The sequence below is a fragment of the Mus pahari genome, chromosome 5, assembly GCF_900095145.1.
Source record: "Mus pahari chromosome 5, PAHARI_EIJ_v1.1, whole genome shotgun sequence".
Classification (NCBI taxonomy): domain Eukaryota; kingdom Metazoa; phylum Chordata; class Mammalia; order Rodentia; family Muridae; genus Mus; species Mus pahari.
Genome location: NC_034594.1, coordinates 87,695,321 through 87,707,357, shown reverse-complemented (window position 1 = coordinate 87,707,357; position 12,037 = coordinate 87,695,321).

Sequence of the window (12,037 nt, the reverse complement as noted above, 5' to 3'; positions counted from 1 at the left end):
CCATTTTTGACACTTCATAAAATATATACATACACATAAAATGACTTTAAGTGGATTTAACATATTTAAGGGAGATAATGGCATGAATAAGTACCTAAAGACTGAAAATCGTTACCTATTTTGTTGTTGTTGACTCTTAAGATTCCATATACCCATAAGTGGAACAGGGTTTTGGTTAGACTCCAGAACTTGATGGTAAAGCCTTATTTGCTCTATACACCATATACTTAGACTAGAAACCAACAATTGACAAATGGTATCTCGACATTTTACCTCAAAACTTAATGTGTTTCATATGCTCAAACTGCATGTTTTAATCTCTACAATGGATAAGGATAAGGATTTTACTAATACAAAACTCATAAAACTAAATGCTTCCATTCATCATAAGACACCATTTTTTAAAGGTAAAAGAAAGTCTATATAATTGGACAAAAAACTGTATAAGCCATTCATCTTGTAGAACTTCAGTATAAAGAGCTAGAATGTATTGAAACTGAACAAGTATTTTGTTGTTTTTGTTGTTGTTTGATATGTAATTTTTTGGGATTGTAACAAGAGTGTTATAGCTGGATCATGTACTAGGTTTATTTATAATTCTGCTTGTTTGTTTTAGAAAACACCACAAATTGAAAGAAAAAAAAATCACATGATTATCTTACTGGAAGCTGAAAAAGTCTCTGAAAAAATTCAACCTAGTTTTTTAATGTTTTGAAGATATCAGGGATAAAAGTAGATACTTAACCATAATAAAAAAATATATAACAATCCAACAGCCAACATCAAATTAAATAGAGAGATACTCAAATGAATTCCACTATAATCAAAGACAAGACAAGACTGCCACTCTCTCCCTATCTATTTAACATGATACTTGAAGTTCTAGCTACAGCAATAAGACAACTAAAGAAGATCAGGTTAATATAAGTTTAAAAGGGTGAAGTTAAATTATTGCTTTTGCAGAAGACATGATAGTATACACAAGTGACACCAAAAATTATACCAGAGAATTCCAACAGCTGGTAAACACCTACAGGAAAGAGAACAGATACAAAAGTAACTGAAAAAAAAAAAGAAAAGAAAAAAGTCAGTAACCCTCTGTAGTGGTTTTAATATACTTGGTTCGTGGTAACTAGCACTATTTTGGATGTATAGTATGTATACTCTTTGTTGGAGTAGCTGTGGTCTTTATGGAGGGAGGGAGTTACTGTGGGGATGGGAATCAGAGGTGTTTTGCTTAAGCTCCACCTAATGCAGAACAGTCTATTTGCTTTTAGCTGCCTTCAGACGAAAATATAGAACTCTCAGCTACCTCACTATTACCATGTGTTCCTGGAAACGGTCATGTTTATGCCATGTGCCTTGCCATGATGTTAATGGACTGAACCTCAGAAACTGTAAACCAATCTCAATTAAATGTGGGCCTATATAAAATTTGCCCTTTTCATGGTGTCTCTTCACACACACACACACACACACACACACACACCAAAACAAAACAAAACAAACAAAAAAAGCCCCAAAAACTAAAAAACAAAAAAACAAAAAACAAAAAGAAGAAACACAAGCTAATTAAGATAGCACCAAGTCCTCCAGGAGATACTGGTTTTAGGGTGGTCATGGAGAAAAGCTGAAGCTTGGCACTGTGAGAAACCAGACAAGGCCATTGGTCCAAGTGCAGCCTCAGTTGGAATTGATGGCACCAAGACTGAAAGACTTATGCAAATAATCTGAGGTTTCCTATGATAAAGGGAACCTATGAGAGGCATGGCAGCACATGGGATGATGATCAAGACCAGGAACAGCAGAGGAGTGGAGTCCTCCAGAACCAAGAGTGCTAAGAGGGTAGAGCTGGAAAAGCCACCCAAGCTCTTTGGAGAAGCCCAGAAGATCGTATTTGGATCCAAGATATTGGAACAAGAAGCTGTGAAGCTGGTGTTGTCTTGGAGACTCCAAGGTGTTAAAAATGCCATAATTCTGGGATACCTGCTGAGGAAAGCTATGTGCAGAGTAAATGGAATTGTGGCATAAAAGTTTAGATATAAATGTGATGTCTGTATTCCACCTCTTATACCAAGGTTCAGGAATCATTGTAGATGAGATAAGAAGACTGTAAGAAAAAGGTTGTAAAAAACTCTAACAAAAGTATTTTATAGACAATTGACATCTGCTTATAGAAATAGTCAATTTTCCTTAAAGTTGTGGCTGCTAGTAGGTTGAACATTCCAGACAATAAAGAGAATATGGGTAGCACAGACAAGATTAAATAGGCTTTTAATATATTGAATACACAAAGTAGGACAAGTAGGGAATGGTTATCGATCTGGAATGAATTGAGAAATTTATGAGAGATTATGATCAAAATATTTTGCATGAAAAATTTTCTAGTATAAGGTACAAAACTGTAAGTATTTCATTGTATTTTTTATTGCCTAGTGCCTGCCTACTATTGAATTTATTTCCCAAATCCAATAATATCTAAATAACAAATGTACTTAAAATATTTTGTACTCTAAGTATATGCATTTTATTTCATCTTTCATGCTTTTAGGTATAATATTTAAAATTAGATATGATATTTTAAAAAATTACAAATTAGTATACTATTTTCAACTTGAGTTACTTGTATTTAGTATTTATACTTAATTTTTCAGAAATCAATTACTGTTTTATAAAATTATATATGTTTATTAATATATGTTGATATAGTTTCATACTTTTATACATATATTTGTGAATCAAGTTCCATAGATTCAGTTGTAATCTGTGTATTAAATTTATTTGATTTTCAAAAGGGTACTGTGTTTGGAAGCAGGAATTATTTTAAAACGTATGATGAAAAACTACAGTGGCTGTCAAAAGATTACAGTAAAGGTTCTACTTAATATATTTTTGATGTGCAAATGGAAGATATCTAAATTTTCTGTTTTCTTTGAGATTCTTGAGAAATAGATGTTGATAAATTACTTGCATGTCTTCCAAAATCTTTACTACTTCTAAACTCAAAGACTATGACTTGAATGGAGCAAAATTCTAACATACAGACCCTTATGTTAATCTTCTCTGTTTGTCTATTATAGTTCAATAAGACCACCTACTCTGCTATGTTTATGATACATTCTCTCCTATGTAGTAAGATCAAGAGAGATGCAGATGTGGGGGTGGTAGAGGTAGAAACTATGGAACACAAAGCTCTGAATGGTTGTCTACAACAAATCACTTTACTCAGAAAATCCTATGGGATCAGGGAGAGAGGAGAGAGGGAGAGAGGGAAACAGAGAGGAGGAGAGGTGGAGAAGGAGAGGGGGAGGGAGAGAAAGGGGAAGGGAGAGAGGGGAAGGGAGGGGGAGAGATGGGGAGAGAGAAGGGCAGGGAGAGAGGAAGAGGGAGATGAAGAGGGAAAAGGAGGGGGAGAAGGAGATGAAGAGTGAGAGTGAGAAGGAGAGGGAGAGGGAGGAAAGAGAGAAACCTCTTCCCTCAGGGAAACCCTAGAAGGATATTTTAGAAAGAGTGTAACAGCCTGAAACAAAGAAAGGACACCAGAAAAACAAATCTTTCTAAATAAACAGGAGCAAAGCTCAGATGAACTCACAGAGACAATAGCAGCATGCTCAGGACCTGAAAGCTTCTGCACCCAGTCCTTTGCACATATAGTATGACTTCTAGTGTAGTGTTTTTATGAGATTCCCGAGTTTCTGAAGGAATAGGCATCTGGTTCTTGACCCTTCTCTTTGGCTCTTTTTCTCCTTGATTTGTCTTTTCCAAATTATTTATGGTAGTTTTGAATCTTATATTTTATTAAAAAAAATGAATGAGAGTGAAAACCTAACCACTATGATAACATGCTAACAACTGAACTGTCACTTATAACTACTAGGAAAGGGATACCAGGCATATCACCCATGCTAGGTAGGACAAGTATTCATATTCAGGGATAGTTTACAAGCATATAATAAACTCCACAATTTTTTGTATGTGCTTTTATTTGATCACAGTTTGATTTCTTTCTCTTTGCGAGTGTTGTAGTTTTATTTTGTTTTCTTGGTTTTGAGGGAGATTTTGTGTGTGTGTGTGTGTGTGTGTGTGTATATATATATATATATATATATATATATATATATATATATATATATAGAGAGAGAGAGAGAGAGAGAGAGAGAGAGAGAGAACTTAAACTTGGATGGATAGCATGTGGAGAGGCAAAGAATATTATTGAAATATACATAAATAAATTTTAAAAAATAAAAGACTCATATCTAATATATATATATATATATATATATATTAGATATGAGTCTTTTCATATCTAATGAAAAAGGATTTGTTGAATGTGGGAAAGGAAAGAGGTAACTGATAAATAAAAATACAAAATTAAAAAATATATAAATAAATATATATAAACAAACTGAGGTAAGAGGTTTCTTTTCTCATGAAAAAACTGTAAAAGTACATGCAACTATACCTCACTGCTCTTGCCAGGTAAGAATCACATGAAGCTGCCAATTTCCAGTTTTGTGTAAGGAATACTGATGAGGATGGAAACACTATTCTTAGAGTGACTGCCAAAGGAAAACAGGTTGTTGAAGGCAGAACCTGAATTACCACATAGGACCATGAAACTGTGAGATTCTAAATAGGTACCTAAAATATCTCACCAGTCAGTACTCTCCAAAATCACTAACATCTTTTCCCTGGACAAACTACACACATAAACACACACAGACACAGACACAAACACACACACAGACACACACACACACACACACACACACACACACACACACAGAGTATTTTATAATATTGTTAATATGACCATATATTCAGAGGCATATGGTAAAATTTCTTTTTCTTTCTTCTTATTAAAATTTATTTTATTTGTTTATTATCTTTTGAGAAAGGAACTTACTGTGTTTCTGCCTGCTGAAAGATTTGCCTGCCTCTGTCACTGCTGGTATTAAAGGTGCCAATCATTATGCTTGGCCTAATTAAATGTATTTGTTGTGTAAAAGTGTAGAAATTAATTGTGATAACAAAGCATTTATTCCAATTTTAAAATTGTAGATTTTCTAAGGTCTGTAAAAGTTGGAACTTCACTATTACAGATGAAAGATGTAAAATTCCCCATTTCTTTCTCTTTTTTTTTTTCAGTTTTTATTAGGTATTTGCTTCATTTACATTTTAAATGCTATCCCCAAAGTCTTAAATACAGGTCAATAACTGCTTTGGCCTTTTTTAGCTTTTCCAATCTGATATATGTATCTCAAATGATTTTTTAATTTCATCACTAATTATAATGAAGTATTTCATGTGCTTGACTGGTGATTTTGAGTGACTTAATATAGAACATTTTTTTTTGGGGGGGGGGGGTTGAGACATGGTTTCTTTGTGTAGCACTGGCTGTCCTGGAACTCACTTTGTAGTCTGAGCTGGCCTCGAACTCAGAAATCCGCCTGCCTCTGCTTCCTGAGTGCTGGGATTAAAGGCTTGTGCCACCTTGGTAGACAATATATAACTTCTTAATAAAGTATTATATTTACTTTTGATGTAATTTGTGCTTTTTCTTTATTGGCAAATGGAATATTTCCTATAGTATGAGTATGAACAGTGAGAAGAAACAATGTTTTATAAAGGGCCAGATAAAACATTTTCTTAATAGCCAAGGGACCAAATCATGTCCATTATATTAAAATATAAGTTAAAGTCAAAGAACAAATTTCTGCCAATGTTTTCCTTTATAAAATTCAAACATTAATAATTGTTGGGTGATTTTTTTACTACATTTTATATATAGTAGAAAATAAATGATAAATGAAAAATAAATAAAATGAAAAAATGGTTAAATGTAAGAGAAAAATGAATGCTAATGGTTTGAGTTTGGGGGTTGATTTTGCAAAATGGATACTTTTGTACAGTATTATTAAATAATCTCAGTCTTTTGCATTGATCTAACAAGGTAGGTTACTATGAAGAAAGTAGTTAAGATACTTATAGTGGTATTTTTATGCCACAAGAGCTAGGGTAATGAAATTAAATACACAATATAATTCAAAGATTAAAATTGATCAGTTAAGAGGAAGGCCACTGATTTGTTTGAGTTAATTTTATATCCAGCTACTGCACTGAAGCTGTTTATCAGGTTTAGGAGTTCTCTGATGGATTTTTAGGCTCACTTATGTATACCATCATATCATCTGCAAATAATATTTTGACTTCTTCCTTACCAATTTGTATCCCCTTCATCTCCTTTTGTTGTCAAATTGCTCTGGTTAGGACTTCAAGTACTATATTGAATAGGTAGGGAGAAAGTGGGCAGCCTTGCCTAGTCCCTGATTTTAGTGGGATNGNTTCGAGTTTCTCTCCATTTACTTTAATGTTGGCTACTGGTTTGCTGTAGATTGCTTTTATTATGCTTAGGTAGGGGCCTTGAATTCCTAATCTTTCCAAGACTTTTATCCTGAAGGGGTGTTGGATTTTGTCAAATGCTTTCTCATCATCTAAGGAGATGATCATGTGGTTTTTGTCTTTGAGTTTGTTGATGTAGTGGATTACATTGATGGATTTCCTTATATTAAACCATCCCTGCATCCCTGGGATGAAACCTACTTGGTCATGATGGATGATCATTTTGATGTGTTCTTGGATTCGGTTTGCGAGGATTTGATTGAGTATTTTTGCATCGATATTCATAAGGGAAATTGGTCTGAAGCTCTCTTTCTTTGTTGGCTCTTTGTGTGGATTAGTTATCAGAGTAATCGTGGCTTCATAGAATGAATTGTGTAGAGTACCTTCTGTTTTTATTTTGTGGAATACTTTGAGGAAAGTTGGAATTAGGTCTTCTTTGAAAAAAACTCTGCACTAAACCCATGTGGTCCTGGCTTTTTTTGGTTGGGAGACTATTGATGACTGCTTATATTTCTTTAGAGGAAATGGGACTATTTAGATCCTTAATCTGATCCTGATTTATCTTTGTTACCTGGTATCTGTCTAGGAATTTGTCCATTTCATCCAGGTTTTCCAGTTTTGTTGAGTATAGCCTTTTGTAGTAGTATCTGATGATGTTTTAGATTTCCTCAGGATCTGTTGTTATGTCTCCCTTTTCATTTCTGATTTTGTTAATTAGGATGTTGTCTCTGTGCCCTGTAGTGAGTCTGGCTAAGGGTTTATCTATCTTGTTGATTTTCTCAAAGAGCCAGCTTCTGGTTTGGTTGATTCTTGTACATTGTAAAGTGATAACCTAAAATATATTATTATGTAATATTTCTATAATCATTATTATATCATTTAATATCCATGAGTTAATGTTTAGTAAAAGTATATGTTCAGCCAAGAAATAATATATGTACAAGTACGGTTATACACTCTATATACAAACACACAAACACACCTATATAAAGAGATTAAATCCTGTATATACTGATATGCACATATATACATAAACACACACACATATGAATATATTCACATATGTATATAACAGCATTAAGTAAATAAATAAGTAAATAAGCCATGAATTTGAAATAGAGCAAGAAGGGGTACATGTGAGAACTTGTTGAATGTGTGAAAGGGAAGAGGCAATTGATATAAATATAACACAAAATTTAAAAAAAAACAATATTTTAAAAAGCACATACAAAAAGGCACTCTGTAAAATTCTTGGTAAAATTGTACAAGGATTATTTTCAATACTTTTGACATGTTTATTTGTTCATAGGAGAATTTCAAATATAATATAAGCTTTTAAAATTAATAATTATGAAATATGTTAATATTATCTCAGAATCAGAGTATAAAATACATTTTTCTAAACATTTAAACATTGTCAGTATATGTATAATGAAGCAATTAGATAGAAAAAAGGTGAAAATACATAAAAAGCATAAATTCTTCTGGAGAAATATAAATGTTATAAATGGAGACAATGAAGAAAAATTGACAAATATATTATTAAATTGAAAGAGCTCCTATACACTTAGATTGGTAGGATCAATATAGGAAAAGTGGCCATTCCATATAATGAAATCTTTAGATTAAAAAAAATTCTATTACATTTTAACACAATTTATTACTGAATATGGTAGGACATGTTTCAGCTTCATATGGTAACACAAAAATAAAAGCAGGTTAGCTGAAATTATTCTGAATAATAAGAAGATTTACCATCCTTCATCTCAAGTTGTACCACAGAACTATAGTCATAAAAACAGTATAGTACTGACATGTTATTTAATGGAATTTAATATAGCACCCAGATGTAAGTTAATAGACCTATGTACACCTAATTTTTGAGACAGATTCTAGAATTGCACATGAGGTAAAAATAAAGGCAAAATCAACGCTGCATGTAGAACAATGCAAAATTACCCACACTTAACAGCCCTGACAAAACTGAACTCCAAATGAATCAAGTAGTCCACATAAGTCCAGATACACTGAATAGGGTATAGAAGAAAAAGCCAGGAATTGCCTTGAACTCTTTGGCTCTTGAAAAAGACTTCCTGAAGAGAACATCAATAGTGCAGACACAAAGATCAACATCCATGAGACTTAAAAAACTAAAAAGAATCTATACAGCAAAGGACACTCTTATTTATACAAAGTAGCAGTCTAGAGACTGAGAAAAGAGTTTTTATCAAATATCTAAAACTCTTCAAGATCTCAAAAAACAGAACATCAAGAAACAAATTACTCAATTAAAAATGTGGTACAAATTTAAACAGAATATTCTCAAAAGGGAAAAGTCAATGGCTGAGAAGTATTTAGAACAAATATATAATATCCTTAGTTTACAGAAATTAAATCTATTTTGAGGTCTCATCTTAAACCAGTCAGAACTGCCTGCATTAATAAAAAGAAATTAATGTTCTTGCTGTGAAGGATGTTGAATAGGAGGGAATTCATCTATTGTTCCTGAGAATGCAAGCTTGAACAATAACTATGAAAATCAGCATGGCAGTTACTCAGGAATTTGGGAATTGACCCACCTCAAAATTCAACTCTACCACTCTTGGTCTCATACCAAAGCACTCCACATTCTGTTACAGAGATGCTTGTTTAACCATATTAATTGTTACTCTATTGATAATAGCAAGAAATTGTAAACAGACTAGCTTTACTTCAAACATATGAAGGCCTAAAGAAAGTGTTGAATATATGCACAATGGAATATTACTAAGCAGTTAAATTTGTAGGTAAATGGACAGAGCTAAGGAGTTAAAATATCCTTAATAAGGTATCCCAAACCCAGAATAGCAAATATTCTATTCATTGGTTTATATGCAGGTGTTTAGTCTTCAACTAGTAGTTAAAACCCATTTAAATCTAAAGGTTAGATATAGAGTAAGAGATATTGGGAATAATTTGAACTCCCCCAAATGGAGTAATATAATAGGCAACTATAGATTAAAAATGAGAACTATAGGCTCAAAGAGTCCAATATACCTCCAAACGTCCCATGTTATTGTCATGGCTATGGGTTGCTCCCCACAAACTTATGGGAAGGCCCGACTGATGAAAAATAGCACTTAATAAAACTCATTGAAATGGAGCCTTTACATTATTGCCAACTTAGAGCCTTCATCCTTATTAACTAATGTTCAAAAGACCATAAGATAATTTGCCTAGTACCAACTGAGGTACTAAAAGGTAAACATCAATTTAGCTATAATCCCTTAGATCTCCTTGGTAATCTTCATGTCATATTCACAAAGCATGTGGGACTAAGCAACCAATCTGTTGATATTTAAGGCAAATTCTATGATAAAGAACCTATCCCTGACTATGCTTGGGTATCCCAGAGCCTGAGACTAGGTAGTTCAGGATGTAGGAAAAAAAACAAATTCTGTTCTGCTAAAGGACAGATAAACACATTAACTTAGAGATTGTATTAGAGTGCATAAGACCTGCATGATTCTGGGTTTAGTATATTCCCAGTGGTGAGAGTTGAAGTGGACTAAAACTCAAATCCTTAATCCAGAAACTATAACCAATCACAAATGAGAAAGTAGTTTTCTCCAGTGGCATTTTACTTGGTATAAAAACCACTTTTAAGTCCAGGCTCCATGAAAACCAATTGATGACCAACACAAAAAAAACCCCATGGTTATAAAACTAGTGTATTCAAACATGTTTGTTCAAAGTAGTACATTAAATGTCATGCATCTTCATGTTTGAAATATTAGAACAATGAAAGGATTATACAGATGATTAAAAATTAAAAGAATCCTCTACACTCTTCACCTTATGCTAAGGAGAAAGGATTGGTCAAAATTAATATGTATTTATATTGTTCTAATAGAATTTTACCTTAGGGGAATAATTTTTTAAATTTGTTTTCTAGAACTGAGTGTGCAGATCAGTATTTAAAGAATTGAAAGACTTTTGCTTTCTACCTCAACTACATGAAATACAAAACAAAAAATAATATGAAAATTTTAATCATAAGGTCTGTTTTAATGCTCAGTTCATAAATTGTTTTAGTTTTAACTTTCTTTTAAAAACTTAATTTTCAACTGAAAACATGAAGTATTCTTCATATTAATTACCACCAGTAACTTTAGACTGATCTTGACATAAAGAAATTTATATTCATTTACAAGTAGCTATGAAATTCCAGTTGTTAATGCCTTGGGATCATTATTTTATGGTTCTGTGGTCTCTGTTCTCTGTGTCTTTCTGTCTGCACAACCATCTATATCCCATTATTTCTCCCTTTCCATCATTTGGGTTTCTCTTTCCCAAGGTGATTAAAATTTCGTATATTCTAACATCTTTATATACCTTCCTTCTGCTTGTGTTCTTTTTACTATATTGAGATTTCAGAAGAATTTACAAATATATGAATTTATTTCATGGAGATTTATAAGAGTCTACATATTCTTAAAAATGTAAATGATTACATTAAAGAAAAGCAGATAATTTTTGGATTTTAGCCGACAAAAGTAGACAGTGTTGAAATAAAGCTCACAGCCATTGATTTTATGGCACATCACATTTTTTCTGCCTTTTTATGTCCATAACTACTCTATAAAGGTTCCTTCTTAAAGAATGCTCCAAATCTCTGTATAAAATAAATGATGTGAACCTTAGGTATAAATTCTATCTGAACAAAGTGTTACTGAAAATCATGGTTATTACAACATACGGTTCTTTATAAAATTTTCTGTGAGAATGGTATCTTAAAGGATAATGTAGTTCTAATTTACAAATTTAGTGTTTGAAAATAAAATGTTTCATTGTGTTAAGAGGACAATGAAACAGACATTCATGATTAAAATAAGATATGAAAAACCTTTTAATAAAAGAAATATTGGAAATGAATTGATGCCAGTTTTTGAAAAATATAAAGCTTTATGTTATGTATTTGATAATAAGTAATAAATAATCTTCATAAGTATCAATTTTTTTATTAAGTTATTAATTAAAACTAATTAATTACACAAAGTTCTACGGTAAATGAGTTAGAGCAATTTTTGTTATCATTTCATGTTACATTTTCCTTCATATTTATTCAGGAGATTATTTTCCACTGTTTGAAGGTCTAGAGAGAAAGAAAACAGAGGTTGTATATGAATAAAGTGATGGCCAAGAAAGCACAAGGAATTGAGATTGGTTCTGAGAACTGACATTACAACAAATATATCTGGACAAAATGTTGGCACTTAAAATACTAACATCAGAAAGACAAACACCGGTGTTTCTAACACAATAACCCTAAATATAGCATGAGTTGTAAAAAATATTATACTAAGTTCAAAATTAAGACGTCTCTTAGTATGTGGGAAGTCCAACCAAAATAAAAAATTAATTTATTAAGCTATATCCATACCATAAAAATAAATATCTTAGATTTTACTTGCCATATGTTAAATGTGTAGTTATTCAATCATTGAATCATAAAACAGAAATACACCATCACATATATTAATATTTTCATTGAAATATATCATACTTCCAATAAGCCAGAAAAATTACAGCTAAAAACAAAAGACGATCACGGTTAAGTGAGCAGACTATCCTGCAATTTAACCAACCTGTGGAG